Source organism: Aphelocoma coerulescens, chromosome 10, assembly GCF_041296385.1.
Source record: "Aphelocoma coerulescens isolate FSJ_1873_10779 chromosome 10, UR_Acoe_1.0, whole genome shotgun sequence".
NCBI classification, from domain to species: Eukaryota; Metazoa; Chordata; class Aves; order Passeriformes; family Corvidae; genus Aphelocoma; species Aphelocoma coerulescens.
Window position 1 is genome coordinate 11,357,009 of NC_091024.1, and position 19,284 is coordinate 11,376,292.

The following is a 19,284-nucleotide window of genomic DNA, read 5'->3' on the forward strand; positions in this document are numbered from 1 at the left end:
AACACCACCCATATTTCTTCCTCCCTTGTTTTGGAATATTGCATGGTATGTGGGTCTTCATTAAGGGATATTTTGTCCTTTGGCTTTTTCTACACATGATTACACAGTAGCCATCCGTTCCCAACATCTGTGTTTATTAAAACCTTTCCAATAAATCTGTGCAGAAGGGAACTGTCCACGTTTCCTCCGAGTTCTGCAAAAGATGCTGTTTTTCTTTGTGATGAATTGGTTAAATATTATCCAGCTGAGATGTTTAGTGTTTAGGTGAATCTTCAACGTTACTCCAGAAGTTGATTGGAAATGGACACTGGATGGGCAGGCAGTGCCTCCAAGGCTGTCCAGGACACCAAGTGCACCTTCTGAGTGCAATCCTTAAATCCTCACTCTGGAGTGGCAAAGCCAGCTTAGGGTGTCCCAACCAGGGCCACTTTCCAAGGAGAACATCTAAGGAATGACTTAGGGAATAAACTGGTTTGCCTGTGCGTCACCTTCAGAGCTACCTGCTCTGTTCCTGGGGGTGGCTGGTGCAGTTCTCACACTCCCCACTGGATAAGAACCTCTTGGCACTGACCATCGGCATCAGATTTTGGCCGGGACTGTGAACTCTCTAAGACAGGGCTGTTCTCAGGCGGATTTTTGGCTCTGTGATTCCAGTCACGAGGGTGAATACCTCCAGTTGTGGTCATGGAACAAAAGCCACCAACTCTCCCAGTGCTTGGGAGGGACCCTGTGAGAGGATCAGCAGCCATGCACAGCTGTGTTTTCTTGGCTGGGCAGCTTCTGCTCGTGCTCAGCTCTTACACCCAGCATATTTTGGAGCACATGGGTTTGAGTTTCACCAATGAGGGAGCAGGCTGGGAGTCAAATCCTCACAGGTGATGCCAATCTGGGCAGAACCTTTATTATTCTATAGGTACCACCTGAAAACATTTAAAGACCTGATGAGCTTCTATCAGGTGGCAGAAGTAGCTTAGAACCTTTTGTGTGGGTGAGAAATTTTGGGTAGTTTATGCTGTTCAGGATGTCTCTAAGGCCCAGGAATTATGAAGACAAGCTGAGTAAGTATGTAGATTTTGAAGTGCTTCACAACTCAGCTTTTGATCAGTAAGGTAACACCGCCTTTAACTCTTGGGGTGCATGTGCTCTATGGTCTGTGGCGCATTTATTGCAGACTAAATTCTCAACTATCATCAGAAGTATTTGTCTTCTCTGCAAAACTTGCAAAAACAGAGACTGGTACCTTCCAAGCTTCCAGATTCAGGACTTACCCACTGTTTTTCTTTAAATAACTTTTGTTAACGTTGGCAACAGGGCCTGGGTTAATTTATCTTGGGATTAGGAATGTTGAACAGGTGTGAGGACAAGGGTGTCTGAGGTGGTTTTTTTTATTTCTTTCTGTGTCTGTGCTCAGTGTCTTGGCTAGACTCATGGATGTGAATCTGGTGCTGAGGGACTGGGACTGGGTTTGGAGTTAAGTTACTCAACCTGAAGAGTTACACAGGGATTTATGAATCAGGAACTAGTCACAGTTGCATTAAGCTCAGTCAGAGGGTGTTAGAGCATAAGACCTGACTCTTTGGGGCTGAGAGCACTGCACCTTTGGTTTTCCTAGCTCATACTCACCAAGAGACAAAACCTGAACTATAGACCTGCCCATGTTCCTGTGGGCTGTACATCCAACAGCAGTACAGCTGTGGTACTGTGACACCACAGCTCTGCCCCTGTGTAACCTTAAAAGATATTTAAGAAATTCTTATTGATATTCATTTTTTGGTTCTTGGACAAAGGATTTGTTCTCTGGCAGTCACTTGCCCATCACTAAAAGAGTGATAGTTTGTTTCTAATTCCAGGGAGAGCCTGTTTTCATGAAATTAAGGAAATGTCTTTTCTCTGATGTGAAAATCAGACTTTTGAGGACAGTATATCATCATCTTCAAATCCTAGAGCTCCCCTTTTCCTGATATAAGTAGTCCTGAATTGAAAGTTTCCTGAGTATTAAGAAACAAACGTTTTGCTCAGTTGGCTCCAGAGTCTCAGGAATTCAGTGGGAAAAAGGCTCAGGCACTGCTTTGTGGAGATGTCATTAACTGACAGCTCTCTTTAAACTCTTTTGAGGGATTTTTATAACATTGTTTTTCCTTTCTTCTCATTTGTGTTTTACATACAAGTTCTGGTATTTTGGTTTAGCCCACAAACAACACGGAGCCTTCGTTTTTCCTGCCTACTGCAAACCAGACTTTTCCCCAGAATCAATTATCTGGAAGGGAACTGAGGATGTAAAAGCACACCAAAAAGTTTGAAGCCCATACAAAAGTATTTGAATTTCTCATAAAAGCCCCTGTTCCTCAGTGTGTGTTGTCTTTGGGCCACCTTGTTTTTCACCATGTCTGATGACTACATTGGGGCAGAGGTGCTGCCCATTTTACTGTCCTCTTCCTCATGGTGGTTGCTCTGGCAAACAGGAGATGTATGGCTGTTGGTGAGGAGAAAAGAGCTCTCTGCAGCTTCTGTAGAGTTTCTCATTTTTCTTTATGCTGTGGAAACCCAACCTAAAACTGAGGTTATGACAAACTGTTTGTGTGTAACTCTCCCTTCCAGTGACCAGTGCACTAAAGTTTGGTTTCTAGGAAGAAATTCTTCCAAGAGCAGACTTTGTTTAAAATGATAAAAGTGTTTGTGTGCCGTGTGTGGGCAGATTTAGCAGGGATGGCTGATGGGACACTGTGGAAGGCATTCCCTAATCATTTCAGTCTACAGCCCAACATTTTCACCTGAACTGCCACTGACTTCAGTTTATCATTGCAAGGGCTATAAAATGGGATGGGTACAGCCCACCTCTCCCAGGGTCTGGAGCTGCCTCAGGTGATGGGATCACCAAGGATGAGGTAACACTTGTCAAACTTCCCCTGGTTTGGCAAAGCTCCCTCAGAAAGAATCCACAGGGACAGCAACAAATGACATTTAGATCTCTGTGTTGTGTACCAAGGCCATGACGCCCATTTTATCTCCTATTATTTGTTTCTTACTAAGCTGCAGGGAGCAGGGAAAACACAGTCAGGAAGAAGTTCAGTCCACAATGCTCTGATATTTGCATTTTCTCCCCCAAAGTGTTTGCTACCGGGAGTCACTGGAGACAGGATGCCGTTCTATATGGACTTCTGATCTGATGCAGGTTGATTGTTTTCCTGCCTTTAAATACTTTAGGGCTGGATTTTGGCCAGATCTCCTAGGGCCTATATGAAGATAACAAATCAAAATGTCTTCCCCAAGGAGCAAACAATTTAAGCACAAGACAAGAAAGACGCAGGAACAGAGACAGTCTGGGGAGTATTAAGAACAAGTTTAAAATTTCCAGCTATTAATGAGAAAAGGTCTTTCATTTTTCATCCAGCTCTGGGGAGGACATCTGAAGAGTTTGGATTTCAGTTTCACGGTCTGGGAAGCTGTGCTGGCAGGATTGTTGTTTATCTCTCCTGAGAAACAGCATGTTTCAAGTTGATTCTCCATTGAATAAAGGTTTAAGAAAAATATTTTGTTTGCTGCTTTCTCAGCTGTGCACAGCATTTGTCTTCATCCTTTGCTGGTATAATATTATAATAGTTTCTTGTAAGTGCTGAGCCTTTACTGCTGACAGCTGCTGAGAAATGATGCTGTCATGAATCATGCTTGCAAACACAGTTCTGTGATGTGACCAGTTCTCAGCCCCCATAATTAACAGCCAATTACTTCCTCTCCGAGAAGCCAAAACTCCAACAGATGAAAGAAATAGTGTTGTGGGAGCAGATGTGTTGTATCAGTTCCTGTGTCCTTTGCAAACAGACAAACATTGGCTTACATCGGAGTGCAGAGTGGAAGTCCCTAAAATCATGCCTGGGTTTGGCCATCTGGGCTCAGCGTGCATGAGGAGAGTGAAAGGGAGGAGGAGGAAAGGTCCACCACATCTTCGGCTGCAATAACAGCAGGTCACCGCTTTGGAGTTTTCTGGCCATTCCCTGGAGGGAGCAGCCCATATTTATTAATGGGGGTGTGCACACGCCTGAGCACAGGGAGGAGAGAGCTGCACGCTGTGGATGCCAAAAACCCCAGCTGGAATGTTGCCAGTCCCTGGGCTGCAGCCTTTTGTTTAACCAGGACACCCAAAGCTGAGCCTTTTCCAGCTGGAGTTTGTGTGGCACAAACCAATGTGGTTTAGGAGATAGAGCCAGTGAATGGGAGCCAGGAGCTCCTGAGCAGAACCTGCAGTCAGTAATTTACTGACTTTTTCTCCTCTTTATAGATTGTTTTTTACCAGAATTTCATTTTTGTTGATTCACTTGTATCATCTGTGCAGGACTGATTTCCTGGGAGCAGATTTGAGCCCATAAGATGTTCCTAAACTTTTTTGCTTTCTCTTTCTTTCATCATTTTGTATATGCAGTACTTGATTGAGCAACTAAACTCTCCAGTGGTGATTCTGTGCCCTGAGAGGCTGACTGGGAATTTATAAGTAGGAAGAGTTAAATTAGGATTTCAAAAGGAGTCTTTGCTCTGGATGTTTCATTATCAATCCTTCACATAGTCCCTGGTTTTGTCGACATAACATTAATTATCACCATTCGTTAATATCATTAAATGTGTGCAGAGATAGTAAGGCTCTAAAATTAACTAAGGGGTTCTCTTTAATTTGCTTTATGATAGGTGGAGATGCCACCAGTCTCTTTTCCATAAATATGTGATGGAATTTTAATTAAAATTTTTAATGATCCTCAAACTGTAAGAATAAAACTGGGGGTGAATGCTGTTGCAGTAAATCTGTGTGTGCCATGAAATGAGCATTCTTAAATATTCTGCAGTATTTTTTAGCTCTGGATGTCCTCAAAACTGCTACTGATTGTCTGGCTTTGGAGAAAGCTACTTTCCTGCCTCTGCTGCTCCTATAAAATGTGTTCAGAACATTTACAGGGAGGCTGGAGGAGTTAGTATTTCTGTAATTCTCTAAACATTTGAAAATGTAAAATATTTGCAGATGTAGTGCCATATGTAACTCCATAACAAATTTTTATTCCTTGTATACTGAATTTCTGAATAGCAAGAGTCTCTTGGCTGGCTGCTTTTCAGCTGTGAGACTTTCAAAGATGCTTTTTGAGGAATGACTCATGCAGGCTGTGCTCCCAAGTCAGGGCTTCACCACCTCCTGCCCTGGTTTGTTGTTGCTCTCACATCAAGAGCGGTGCAAAGCGAGAGCCTGCTCCTGCCTTTGAGCCTCCCGTGTTCAGCTGGCTCCGTGATTCGTGCTCTGGGATCAGCACCACTTCAGAATGGATCAAGGAACAGCCTCTCTTGCCTTCTAACCTTCTGTAATTTGTACCAAGGCTTTCCTCTGCAGTTGCAAAATCTGTATGTGTGAAAGCTTTGCTCACCAGCAAACCCTGTCAGCCTGACCAAAACTCAGTTTCATAATGTGTTATTTAGATTATGAGAGTCTCCTTCTCTCTCCATCACCCTTCCTCCACAGGATTCAAAAAGTTTTATGGAGTTTAATGTGGCCTCTCCCCCTTTGGAGTTGCATAATGCTAATGAAATAACTCACAGATCATCAGTGCTATTGGGCTGGATTTATGAAGTATATGGCATTCAAACTCAGACTTTCTGGTCAGCAGAAATCCCCCACATCTAATGAACAAGCAGAATGCTTTTCCAAGGGAGCAATGCTTTGGATGAATGTGAGAGCCTGAGAAAAACCCAAAAATCCCCCTCTCTGGTTAATATGCCTGTTGTATCACCTCAACTTCTGCAGGGCTCCAGTGGAATGCACTGCAAGCCTTGTGCTCCTGAGGCACTTCCAAGTGCCATCCCAAACCACTTCCTCTCTGTTTAATATTTTGCTAGCATGCTTCCTTCCCATTTATCTGCATCTCCCTGCCACTGGCAGCCCAGAAGAGAAAAGCAGCTCATGCTACTAATGGAGACAGGGACGTGGTGTTGGATGGCAGAGCTGTCTCTGACTTGGAGCATGGGGAAAAGTGATCCGGACTGGTCATTCCTCCCCATTCCCAGCGTGCCTGGTCCAGGGGAAGAGGAATGTATCTGCCCTTGGTGTCCCTATCAGCCTCCCACCCTGTAAGGCTGTGTCAATATCCCACAGGAGGACAAACCTCGAAGTGCATTTCTGATTTTGGAGACGACTTTGGATTTGGTTTCTGTTGAGTCTCAGTTTACAGGAAGAGCTTTGTCAGCCTTTGGTGAGAACTGAACCTCTAAAGCCCATTTCTGGGAATGTTGTACCTGCAAAAGTCCCAGAGACTGCCCTGGGGCCTCCACTCACAGCACTGCTGGTAAGAGGGGCCCAAAAGGCAGAATTGCTGCTTTAAACCTTCTACATCCCATGTCTCTTAAAATCGTTTTAATCAGTTTATTTTAGGACAAGCTGTCCAATGACATCCTGGTCATTTAAAAAAAATCAACAGGAAATTCTGAATATGAGTCATGCCTTTGTCTTAGTGTTTTTCAAGGATTTTTGGAATTTATTAAAAAAAGAAAAAAACCAGAAATCCTTGATGTTGACAGAAACAACCTCAAAGTCCAAGTATTGAGAAGTCACTCCAAAAGGAAAGAATGTCTGTAAACTCCATTATTTACTTGATATCAAGTCTTTCTGATTAACCAAAACCCCACAACTTCCAGGGTCACCCTTGGGTTTTGGGGAGAGACCCAGTGTCCCAGCTATTTCTCTTCCACCTGGGAAAGCTGAGTTTTCTGCTTTGGTAGGAAAGGTCTGCACTGCGGGACACTGCGGAAATCCCAGATACTCCTGAATATCGGATGCTTTAGGAACAGGCAGGGATTAATCCCGTGCTCCCATCTGGAGTTTACAGACTCCTGATGAATGCATGGATGTAGCTGCCAGCTCACTGCATTCCAAGGGCAGAAGCAAACTGCTGTGGAGCAGTATGGAAAATGGGAGCACACTGGGAGGGACTGGGACTCTGCAGAGTCTGGAGCACTCAAACTAATCCCTGTCCCAGGTCTTTTAATAATTTAAGACAGGGAATTATTCTCAATCACACGAAAAAAGCTTATCTCAAAGTAGTATTTAAAATTTACTGTAGTGAACTGTACAATTTCCCCTGTCCTCCTCATGCCTTTCATGAGAAAGCAACAGGAATTATAGAGGGATGGAGATGAAACCATACATCCTCTGGTTTTCCTGAAGTCCTCTACCAGGAGTTTTTAGGGCAGTTCTTGCTCTCAGGAGGGGCATCATCTGTTTTGTGTGTGAGATTAGGCTGTTAAATGTTCATCCTCAAATGATGGACTTTTAGCTGATGGAATAAATTTTTAATAAAGGTGAAGCTGGATTCAGACAGGTATTGACCAATGCAGAAACGCTGTTACAAACCCCACCCACCCTGAAAAACCATGTCAGGCTCTGACATTGGAGCACTGTTGTAAGAATAACTAAAAATTAAAAGGGAAGATAGCAAGATCAGCAGTTGGTGGGGTAAGGGAACTCCTGTCCTCCTTGGAAGAGGAGCCTCAGGTGGAGGTGGCTGCCCGTGTGTCCGTGGGCAAGGTACCACCAGAGGGTGCTCAACAACGTGGAATGTTCTCCTCTCATAGCTTTGGAGGGCTGCACTCAGATGGCCGCTGGTTCCAGCCCTGACACTCAGCAGCTCTGGCACCTCCGGGCAGTGCAGAGCCGGGCTGGCTGTTCTGGAAGCATTTGGTGTAATTCTGCATCCAGGGTTTAAAGGAAAAAACATGTGGCTTGGGCAAAGGTCCAAGGCAGAGTGCTGAGACAGGACAGTCCCCAAGCAGTGCCTAAGCAGAATAATAGAAGCTGGGTGTTGAGGGAGCCCCCTTCTCCCGGCTGCCACCGCAGTGAGCATGGACATGCCGGGATTGGGGAACGCGGCGTAGCCTTTGCCTTGTGCTCCTGGCACCTTCTCCAAAACACCCGGATTACATTCACTTCTGTATCACTCCTGCCACCTCATTCCTGGTTCAAATCACTGGTGTGGGACTAGGGAGTCTGGTCAACGTACAGTGGGAAAATCCGTTTGGTCAGGGCTTGTTGCTGTTGCTTTGCCATGGGTATGTTTTTTCTTTAAACCCCTACTGTACACTTGGGAAAGGGATCCTGTGCCCTGAGTCAAGTGAATTAATGTTTTGTAAAAGGAGGGTGTAATCATTTATTAGCATTGTGCTGGACAAAGTTCTTTGTCTTTGGAGATTTGGCCGAGTGCCCAGACTTAGGCAGCCTCTGACTTTTGCTTTAGTCTCGAGATAAACTCTCAATGAAACAAGGCTGGAGTTGCCCCAGCTGACACGGATCCAGGGAGCAAACCCAGTCAGGAGGAACGGTTCGGAGCAGTGCCAAGCCCAGCAGAGATGGCAGAACCTGTTACAGATGTTTGGGGTGGTGTGGCATGAGGGGAGGAGGGATCTGCTCACAGCGTGAGCCCAGGTTCTGGTCAGGTTTTATTCCATTGAAGCTGATCTGCTCGTCCCTGTGACCAGATCTGATTAGAAGGGTCAGGTTTCTCGCATCTGTCTTTTTTTTTTTTTCCTATGGAGTATTGAATTTACCAGTGCCCAAATATCAAAAACGTCCCTGGCTTGTTTTCAACACTCGACTGTGGATTCTGTTTCCTCTGGACACTCACTCCACGTCTGACTTAGGCTTTGTTTGAATCATACCGGCAGCTTCAAGGGCAGAGCCTTGAGCCTGAGCGCCGTTAATTCTCTCTGAATGTCACTTTGAGCCTTTTCCCAACGTAATCTCTCCAAAGGTTAATCATAAAGTGAAGGAATGTGCTCTGGCTTCTGACACAATGCCTGACAAATATTTTCAGCAGGCCACCGCTAAAGAAACACAGGTGTGGTCTTGCTCTTAATGTCTCTGTGAGAGTGTTGTATCTTTGGAGAAACAAAGATAAATTGAGAGCTTAACCCATTGGCTTCTTGGCATTTAAAAAAAAATTAAACTTCCACTTGTTCTGGTTTTGCTCGTCCATAATTCCCGGGGGGAGATCGTGTTTCAGAGGGATGAAATACACTTGATGTCTTTATGAAAAATGCAAACAATGTGTTATTTCTAATGGTGCCGAAGACTTTCTGTGCTGTTGAATTCAGCAGGATGCTCAGAAGCCCAGTATTTACACAGTGAGCTTTGAACTGTTTTGGACTTGGAAACAAACAGTTTAAGGAGTTTAAATAATCTTACTGAAATATATCAATGATTTCTGGGATTATTCCTTTTTTTTTTTTTTAATTGATTTAAGTCTATCATTCAGCATGCTTGTTTAAAAATAAATTGAAGAGAAAGGAGTAGTTCTAGATTTGTTTCAGTTTTACTTCAGTACCAAAGGGGACATACATCTGCTTTTAGTAATTGGGGACATCTTAGTTTTTCTTTTAAAGTGCCACTCTGTTTTTCTTAATACAACTTGTCATTTCCTTCTTTGGTCTTAGAACCTAGAATTAATAGATTTTATTTTGTTGTGTTTGTTTCCTGAGATAGGATTGTATAGAGGGAAATAGGATGTTTTATGGAAACATGGGAAATCTTTCCAGCTCCTGTCCTGGTCATGAGAGCAGCTTTTACTGAATTATGTAATGTTACTGTCTGCTTTAGCAGTCTCTCTTGCATCCTTAGAGTAGCCGCACATCAGGAGTTGATATTCTGGTACGGGTAGGAATTGCCCTGAGCTCTGTTCCTTGCATATGTCATTAGAGAGATGAAAGAAAGCCCAGTGCAAGGTGTAAATAAGTCTCTCGCACAGCAGCTGCTTTCCTTGTGCAAGCAATTTTTGGTTTATCCTTTTAATTATCACTTTAGGCGGCTCTCAACCCAAGCACATTCCTACTTTTCCCAGAACCCTCCAGTTGGAGAGGGACAGACGGCAGCAAGGAGGACTCACTCCTTCTTCCCACCAGAGTCCACTTGGTGTGGCTCTGAGGGAGGAGACTTCATAGCCCTTTTTTCCCTTCTCATGTTTTACCTCTGAGGAGATTACTGTTTGCATTTATGAAGCAAAATGCCTCTTAAAACCCCTCAGTTTGTTGAAGCTTGGTTCCTCCACTGTGTTTCTAAGAGTGATTGTGTCAGACAACACTGGCTGCAGAAGGTTATGGTCTTCTAAATATTTGGGCAATCACACTTTTACCAGAACCTAATTTTTCTCAGCTCTTCAGTTTTTATCCTTTCTGTGCCTCTGTGAGGTGATGCTGTTACCCCCTTTTCACAGGTATGAAAGTAAACCCCCAAAAAAGAATTGCCCCATTTCATAGAAAGTCTGTGTCAGGGCAAGAAATGAAATTCAGGTTGCTAAAATCCTGGGTTACAGCCTGACCTCTCACCCTCCTTCCCCTGGCTGCTTGGGGAGATCTCTGCTCATGGAACACTCACACAAAACCCACCCAGGAATGCAGGTTTTAATGCCATCGTTTAGTCCATGGACTTTCACTGAGGAATTCCTTTCCCGAGACACGCAGTCTGGGCTCGACATGAAAAACTGATTAAAGTAGCTGAAAAAATAGAACAGCACTTTCCAGTTTCCTCAAGTATCATTTCCATTTTCCAGTGTCTGAAATCTGGTCAAATTAGAATTTTGCCTTTTCCAAGTCTGAGGGGGGAAGATCCCCTCCTACTGATACTCATTCAAGGCATGCTGCAAAGTGACCATTATGATATTTCATTTGTCAGCATATGCTGCACTCACTTGTGCTGGATCCCTTGGGCAGGCTGCCTTCAAATCAGTATTAATTATGGACCACTAGACAGTAGCTAATCTGAAAGAAAGAACAGGTTTCATTTAACAGCTGACTGACGGTTGCTTTCTTCTCTGTGAGCATGGGGTTTGGTTTAGTTCTGGTCCTTTTTCTTTTCCTTTTAAGACATCTCCTATCACAGTATTGAAGCATTAATTGTGTTTTGCTTTATCTAGTAAAATTTTAAAAAAAAAGTATCACCTTGTTTTCCATAACTTTAACATGGAATTTAGAATATCCAGAATATATGCTGGAGATTCTAACTGAGATTCTGCAAGATCCATCAGCACAGTTCAGCTCCAGCCCTGATGCCTTTGGAGAGCTCACCCCTGGGTAACATTTTCATTCCTTCTGGCAACTGTCCAGCGAACAACAGAGGAACCTGACCAAAGTGGCTTTGAAATGTGTGTTTATTGCATTGTCATGATGCCAGAACGAGCTGTTTGTCTGGAATTCGTAAAACTGCTCCTCATACTCCTGTCTGAGTTTCTGGAGAGTGATCTGTGATAGCCATGAGCTGGATGCTCTGCTGGGCTGGCTGAGGCTGACAGCTGGTTTCTGACAGGGTTAGATGCATGTCCTGCTCTTTCTTCATTGGGAGTGTCAGCTGAAAGAGACCTGGACTTTAGAAGATTTATTAGCAAGAGTCTCAGTAATCAGGGAAATTGAGAATATTGGAGATATATTTGTTGTTGTAAAATTAGGTAAGAATAAGAATCAAATTAATCACAGAATCATAAATGTTGGAAAAGGCCTTTAAGATCACTGAGTTTGACTGTCGCCCAGCACTACCCCCATGTCCACCATTAAACCGAGTCTTCAAGTATCCCTTCCACCACTTCCCTGGGCAGTTTGTTGTAGTGCTTGACAACACAGCTGGTGATGTGAAAGCGCTTTGGAACTGGAAGAGAAGGTTGGGAAGTTCCTTAGAAAATCTCCCAGTCCCTTGCCATGATCACCCACACCAACATCACTTTTCACAGTTGTTTGTCCATTCTCAAGCCTCCCATGGTTACAGCTCGAGGTTTCCCCAGCTGGATCAAGCTAGCCTTTCACCCAGGGTCCCAAGGACTCCAGCAGCTTCCTGGCAGCCAGCAGAATTTTCATCTTCTTTTCTATTTTAGCCCTGAGACTCTGGAGCCAAACCCACGAGAAGCCTAACTAGTGCTTCTGCCAATGGGTTTGAGAGAAAAAATAAGGAACAATAAGTAATTTCCATCTTGCTTCTGCTCAGTGCCTCAAATCCGGCACGTGCCCGGCAGTGTGTGCAGTTGGAAGTTGTCTCCGTGCACTTGGAAATGCTGATATTTAGAATTTTTCTGCCATGAGTCGTTCCTGGATTTGCAAAGAACAAAGTGTTACTTGATCTGGGCAGAGTGTCCCTGATGCCCCACATTGCTCAAGTTTTGGTTGCTTCTTAGCCCTGCCCTCCTGCTTTTCCCGACGGCTGGAAGGGCCATGGATTTTGGGCCTCCTTTTTGGAGATTACCATATCTATTAATCAACATTCTTGAGTCTTCCTTCATCGCCGTAACTCACTCGAGCCCAAGCAAGAAGAAAACTCTGTCAACTGTCCCTGTAAACTGAGCCACCAGTGCCGTGAATAGTGCTGGAATTTTATTTATTAGGCAAAGACTCCTGGATTTCTGGCTTTTGCTTTGGAATGGCAGCCGGGAAACTCTACCCTGCCCTGCATGTCCCTGGGGAATGGAGCCTGGATAGAGCAGGCAGGGCAGGGGCAGGGGGTCAATCTCATGGTAGAAGTGGCCCAACCACAGCTGCTTTTCGACAGCTTTTAAAGGAAGGAGGGTCTTCATGGAGCTTAGCACAGAGTCCTCCATGCCAGGGAAGGAACATCTGCTGAAGGAATCACAAGGGAGAGACAATCCCTATTGCTCTCCTCCTTATTCCATAGTGCAGCTTTGCATCTGTTACCTTTAAATCCAAAAGATAAACCTTTAAAAATCATTTCACTCTTAGGTGAAGGTATGGCAGAAACTCACTTAAATTTTTGGGGTTCCATTTTAGGCAGTAAACTGTAAATATTTTTAAAATCATAATGCTTAGGACTGCACTCAACACAGTTTTGGAGTACTGTGATTTGGGAATGCAATGAGTGCTGTGCTGGAATCAGAATATCCTGAGCTGGAAGGGACCCACAAGGATCACCAGAGACCAACTCCCAGCCCTGCATGGATACCCCAGGAATCATTTCCTGGCTTGTTTTGTCATCTATGGCCATGGGAACAAGGGTTCTCCCTGAGAGAGCAGCACTGCCATTATCAAATAGATTTCTTTGAAAATTGGGGGGAAATGAAACAATGCAGCAGTGTGAACACTGAGGAATGCTTATCTTTCCATTCTCAGTGCTTTAGGAAATATCCCTGGGGAAGCTGTGGGAGGGAGACTCTAAACTCTCCAGACATTTAGATTAGGGAATTTAAGAATTTAGGGAAGTCTGAAATTTTAAAAAAATTGGAATGGGCATCATGTGCTTCCCACAATCAAGCATATCTAAACATGGTTGTAAGTTACTCATTATAGTATATCAAAAAAACCCTTTAAAATTAATCTTTGTTATCATTCTGTGGTCCACTTTCTCATATCTTATGGTCCTTAGTTGAAAATACAATTAGGAGCAGAAGTGACTTCCTTTTTTAAAAGGGCTGTTGTAAAAATAAAAGTTATGTGCTTCCACTTGTACAAGCACAGAAATAAGTACAATCAAAACATAAAAGCAATAAACAAACATTCACAGCTTGGACTCCTCTTTTATTTTTGTTAAAAAAAAGTTTGAAACAAACTAGGCAACACTCCAGGAAATGGTTCTTGGTGTTTTAAATATATTGTTTTAAATTTAGGTGATCCTCCACTTTATTAAGCGGGTGGTGGGATTAAGAAACATTGTTGTAGGTTACCTGTTTATAAACTCTGCCTCCAGAAATAACTGACGGGTACAATTCACATCAGCAGTATCAGAAAACAGATCGTCTAAATCAAAGCTTAAAGCTGAAATTCTTGTTTACCATTTTAACTTAACCTCATTTACTGTGTTTCTATTCAGATGAAGATGTAAATAAAACACAAAAAAGAAATTGTTATAGGCCGGATGTGAACTGGGATGCACAGACCTTTTCCAGAGCTTTGTGTCCTGGTTTTGACCTTTGCTTGTGCAAATGCCTGCCTGGATTTGTAGGCATAGTCACTCAAACCTCCCTTGTCATGTCGTGTATGAGTTTTGCTTGACTCTTCATGGTTGTTGAGTATCCAGAGCAGCTGTGGCTGCCCCATCCCTGAAAGTGTCCAGAGCCAGGTTGGATGGGGCTTGGAGCAATCCGGGGTAGTGGAGGGTGTCCCTGCCCTTGGCAGGGGGACGAGTGACAAGGTCTGTGAGGTCCCTTCCAACCCAAAGCACTCTGTAATTCTGGGAATATCATCACGACAGCTGAAGCTGGGCCACTTTCTCAGGATGGTGCTATGGGGTGATCTCAGAGGTCCCTGGCTCAGCTCCTGTTGGCTTGTGGACTTGGTTGGCTTGGGTTTATAAAGTTGAGTTACCAAAATTGCCCATCCTCCTGAGCTGGAAGCATTCCCTTGCCTTCTCCTGAGTGTTTATATCCATCTCTTTTCCTGTTCCAAACACAGGTTTTGTAGCCAGAACTGTCATTTTGGAAAGTGCAGTTTCAATGCCTGGTTTATGACCAGAGATGCTGTGCATCATCAAGATGAGTCCCAAGCCTCCCAGATTCGAGTATGGTGGAGAATCTGGGTCTGGGAGAACCCAAAGAGTGAGACATCATAGTCACTGAGGGAGTCAGCAACATAAAAGTACAAACAGCTCTTGGGTTGCCACACGTCCTTTACACACCCAGTTGGGGTTGTCCACTCCTCAGGCCATGGATCTGCAGACTTTGCAGGATATTTGCATTCTTTGCATGTTAAAACTCTGGCTTTTTCCTTAAATTCTTCCATTAGCAAAGCATTTTACATTCCTCTGGCATCTGCTGTTTAAAATATATTATATATAAATCTGGATTTATGGGAAATGTCTTTACTTATTTTTCAACTTCTTTCAGAACATTTATTGGAGAAGATGCATTTGGCCTAGGAGGCAAGGCTGGGATGCAGGACAACTGGGGTTTGTTTTCAGGAGAGGAGATCTCTCTAGAGAAGCAGGATTGTCTCCACTGAAGATTTACTGTCTGACATAGTACAAGCCTCCAAAATGGAGCCACGACGAGACTCTAAGACACAAGGCCACAATTTTCTCCCTCTCTGGAAGAATTTTTAATCTGGGCCAGCACTTCATTTTGGGGTTTGGCTTGGCAGTGGAAGTGGAGCTGCTCTCTAATTTCTGGATGTTAGATGGTGACCTGATTATTGAATGTTTGCTGTGTGGACATGTTGCTGTAGTTTAATAGGAGGATGCCAGGGAAAATAAGCAGCAAGGAGACAAAGTCTCTGGGTGAGCCACCCAAATTCCTGGTGCTCTTTGGGACGATGGTAGGACTGATGGCTTGGAGGAGTCTGGCTCAACCTCAGACTGTATTTGTAGAGCTGCTGTGGGTGAGCAGGAATTCAAAGAACAAAGCAAGTCTGGCCAGATTATAAGGGACTCCCTTTCTGCAGAATTTGGAACTGTGTGAGAGCCAGGTTAACACAGGTGCCACTTCAAATGTTTTGAAGAAACTAATACTTCTGGAACTCTTTAACCAGTTCCAGAGAATGCAAATTAAATGCAATTATTTATTGGCTGCTGAATGCTGCTGGATTTTTGGGTTTACGGATTAATCCCTGCCAGTTCCAAACTGCCTGCAGGACTGAGATACTTGATATAACCTGTTGTCAGAGAGGAATCACCTTGTCCATCTCCAGCCCACCTCCAGGTACCATTTTCCCTCACAGGACACCACCATCTAAAGTGTGAATTAAAAATAGGTGCTGGAGAGCCTGTTCCAGCCAAGGAACCTTCTGGGAGCACAGAGGATCTGAGTGCCATGGGAACGGGAAAGACATTGATGTGTGGTTTTCCTAAACACTGCCCAATCGAGCCGAAGGCTTGGTCTGGTGCCCTTTGGCAACTGCTGAGGTGGGATCATGATTTACCCCCTTGCAGTGATACTAAAGCTGTAACCTATATCTGCAAATTAAAGTTGAGGATTTATGAACCTTGGAATATTTTACCCATGCCTCTGAACTGCCAAGTGGAACTATTCTGGGCTGTAACCCAAAACATAGTTTACTGAAATTCCACTGCTTTAATGATGACTTTTTTTTTTCCTATAGAAAACAATATGAAACATTCTGCCATCCAAACATAATTACATTCTTCATCTGGAATTTGTTGATGTTTCCTTTTGCTGCTCATACTTATTCAATTCAATGAAATGGTTGGTGAATTCTGTCGTATCCTAAATCGTGGTTTCTGTTGGTGGTTACAGCTCTTGCATTACTAAAGAGAACTGTTAGATGGTGAATTCAAGTGGCTACTGTGTGGAAGGAGCACTGCTCTGTCTTTTTTCTCAGAGGATTTGAAGAAATAGGTCAGTCAGGCTGAAATATGTCTTGGGAATGAAGGTGAAACCAGTTGGGTGAACATCACTCAGCATGGTCCATGTCCTGTGTGCACAGCCGAGGCTCCTGCAGCTCTCACTCAGTGGGATGCTGGAATTAGAGTGGAAAAGGCACCTAGATCTGCACTTGACAGAGGCAGGAGTGTGAATCTCTTACAAAATGTTTGGTGGTTGCTGTGGCTGCTGGGAGAGCAGGAAGATGCCACAGCTCCCAGCTTGCCGGTGCCTTGAGGAGAATCCTGCTCCCTTGCTGGAGCTGGACTGGGGAGATGTGTGTTTTCTTTCTTGTTAGCCATGTCCCCGGAGCATCTCCAGGAGAAGTTTCCCATGATGATGGCATGAAGCAGGAAATGGGAGATCTGCAGAGAGCCAGAGTTACAGGCCTGATGAGTGAATCTCTGTTCAGCAGTTGTGCTTAGACAGGAGAAAAAGTGGGAGAGCAAAAGAGATTCAATGTAATTCCATGGGCACTGCTTGCATAGGTTTCAGCAGACCTGAGCTTCCTCCAACTCTAAAGGGCTCTCCAGCCCATTTAGCTACAGTGAAAATTAGACTGGCCTTGGGTTGGATAGTGTGTGAAGGACCTTGTCTCCTTAATCCGATGTGGTCATCTGCTGAAAGTGAGTGAGAGTCAGAAACCCCAGGCTGCTTCCTGCCATCTGTCTGTGCAATTCACTGGTTTCAGGGGTTTCCATGTGTGTTTGTGTCTTTCATCATTTTACAATGAAGATCCCTTTCAACCAGGGCTTTTCTGAAGTAATTTGGCAAAATTTAGCTACATGCTCCTTGTCTGTGAGCTCAGGTTCTGCATGTGCTGCTCAGCTCCGTCTGTCAGCAGCAGCCACTTTAACCTGGGCTGAGGATCCAGGCTCTGAAATCCCCCCCGGCTACATTTGTTAAAGTAAGATGGTGACAGGTGAGGGAGGCACATTGCAATGCTTGGAATGAAACCCAAGGGAGTAAACACACCTTAGACTTCCTCTGTGCTTTTATGAAACCTACAGAGTCAGCTTCATAATTACCTGCTCAGCGTATGCTGGTGTGCTGCCCTTTCTTTCCAGACACTGAAGTTTAATCAGAGCAGCCTGTCCAGGAGCAACCTCTTCAAGCAAGCACAGCAGGACTCGCAGAAGCAATTTTAGAAAATATTTCAGTAGGGCAGTGCAGTGATGTTATCACCAGTCTGTTACCCCAGTAAACTGCCCCTATTCTGGCAGCCCCTGCACTGGATGAGGGTTAGCACCCTTCCCTCTTCCATTGGCCGTAGTGGTATCAATGAGGGCATCTGTAATGTTGCTTGTAAATGAGTCTGATAAGGCTTGAGAAATGGGCAGAGGCCTTGGTGAGCAGCCTAATGGACACAGCAACCTCCTCACCTGCACCAGCAATGCCCACAACAAACCATCAGCCCAGTACAAGCATATCTATCTCTCTGCAATCATACCTTGCTCTCTGAGAATACTCCCACATCACCTTTCTAGGGATACCCTTGAAGCTTACAAGCATTAAACAAATGCCAGGATGTTGCCCTGGCTGGAAAGGAGGGAAATTTGGGAGAACACGAAGCACAAATCCAAGGTAAGAACTGAGAAAATCCAGTCCCTGCAGTCACAGGTCACTTCAGCCTCTCATCTTCTCTGTGAATTTATAAACAACCATTTTAAACCACTGTAACATTTTTTTTGTGTGGTTTCTCCCATCCTGTTGGAAGGCTGTGCCAGAATATTTCTGCACCTTTTTCTCATTTCTAGCAGAAATTTATTAAGGTCTGGCTTATAGCCACTGCTGGTTGTGCAAATGTTTTCCTTCAGATGGGATGACTTCTTCCTGCTGATTGCCCTTCTGATTTATCTGCAGAGCCCTGTGTGTCTCTCTCAGCCTCACTTCTGGTGCATCCTAAAGGTGCATCTTTGCAGTGCCTGAGAGAGTGGTGCAGAGAATTCCAAGCTACTGGTTCCAGGTGATGGGGAATGTGCTTTGCAGCCAGTTCCAAAAACCTGTCTATGCTTCATAGCTTGGGTTTGTGTCCAGGGGAGATGTTGGTGTGTTCCTATCCAGCTCAGACACAGCAGCTGGAGTGAAGATGAAAATGTTGAAGTTGTATCCAGAATGTCCTCCTGTCTTATCACCTTGGATTTGTCAGGGTGTCTCAGAGCTTTGAAGCACATCCTCCCCAGCCCCCACTGCCTTCCCGAGGCTGTTCCATGTGCAATCAGACAGGAATGATTCATTCAGTCCTCAAACTCCAGCAAACCACCTACTGCTTGGTGGGATGTAAAACGTGAAAGTTATTAAAGTGAAATAACATCTCATCCTGAAATTTGCTATGCAGATGGGAAATTTCCAGGAATAATTCATAGCTCTCGGTGTGGTGCTTGCCAAGCAGACTGTGTGCTCAGAGGTCCGTGGGACAGAGCAGCAGTTACCTTGTCTGTCACTGAAGGATTTCCCTGTGTCCTTTACAAGCACTTGACACAGGGAACACTGTGCTCACAGCAACAATTGCATGTTAATGCAGGTTAATAGGAGTTCATGTGGCTGAGTCTTGAAACACTTAGCTCTCCTTTTCTGTCTGCCTGACAGCTTTATTGCTGCAAATACATGGAGGAGCCAGTTCAATAAGCTGAACACTATCAAAAGATTTTTCTTTATGGTTTTAAGAGGGCTTATCTGTAATTCCTGGCTGCACAGTCTTTGAAAACTATAATGTTACAGACAGTGATTTTTTTTTTCCTTCCTTCCTTTCTTTCTTTCTGTCTTTCTTTCCATCTTTCTTTCTGTCTTTCTGTCTTTCTTTCTGTCTTTCTTTCCATAACGTAGTTTATTTTGAAATAAAGACCTTCAGGGTCATTGTTAACTCTTTTTCCCCCTCAGGTCTTTCAGGGAAACTGCAGATTTGACACAGTTGTTTTGTTTTATCAGTCTGTGGCAATTTCATTGAATTACTCAATTTGAAAAA

The 19,284-nt window shown here is 44.1% G+C and overlaps 1 long non-coding RNA gene across 2 annotated transcripts in view; it reads left to right on the plus strand.

The window, feature by feature from the left end:
* Positions 1 to 952: 952 nt before the first annotated feature.
* The window catches only part of LOC138116608 (uncharacterized), a 32,029-nt gene continuing 13,697 nt past the window's right edge, over positions 953 to 19,284 (plus strand). For both annotated transcript variants that reach the window (XR_011154238.1, XR_011154237.1), the window contains exon 1: positions 953 to 1,058. This is a non-coding gene — a long non-coding RNA (uncharacterized lncRNA). The remainder of the gene's footprint in view (positions 1,059 to 19,284) is intronic.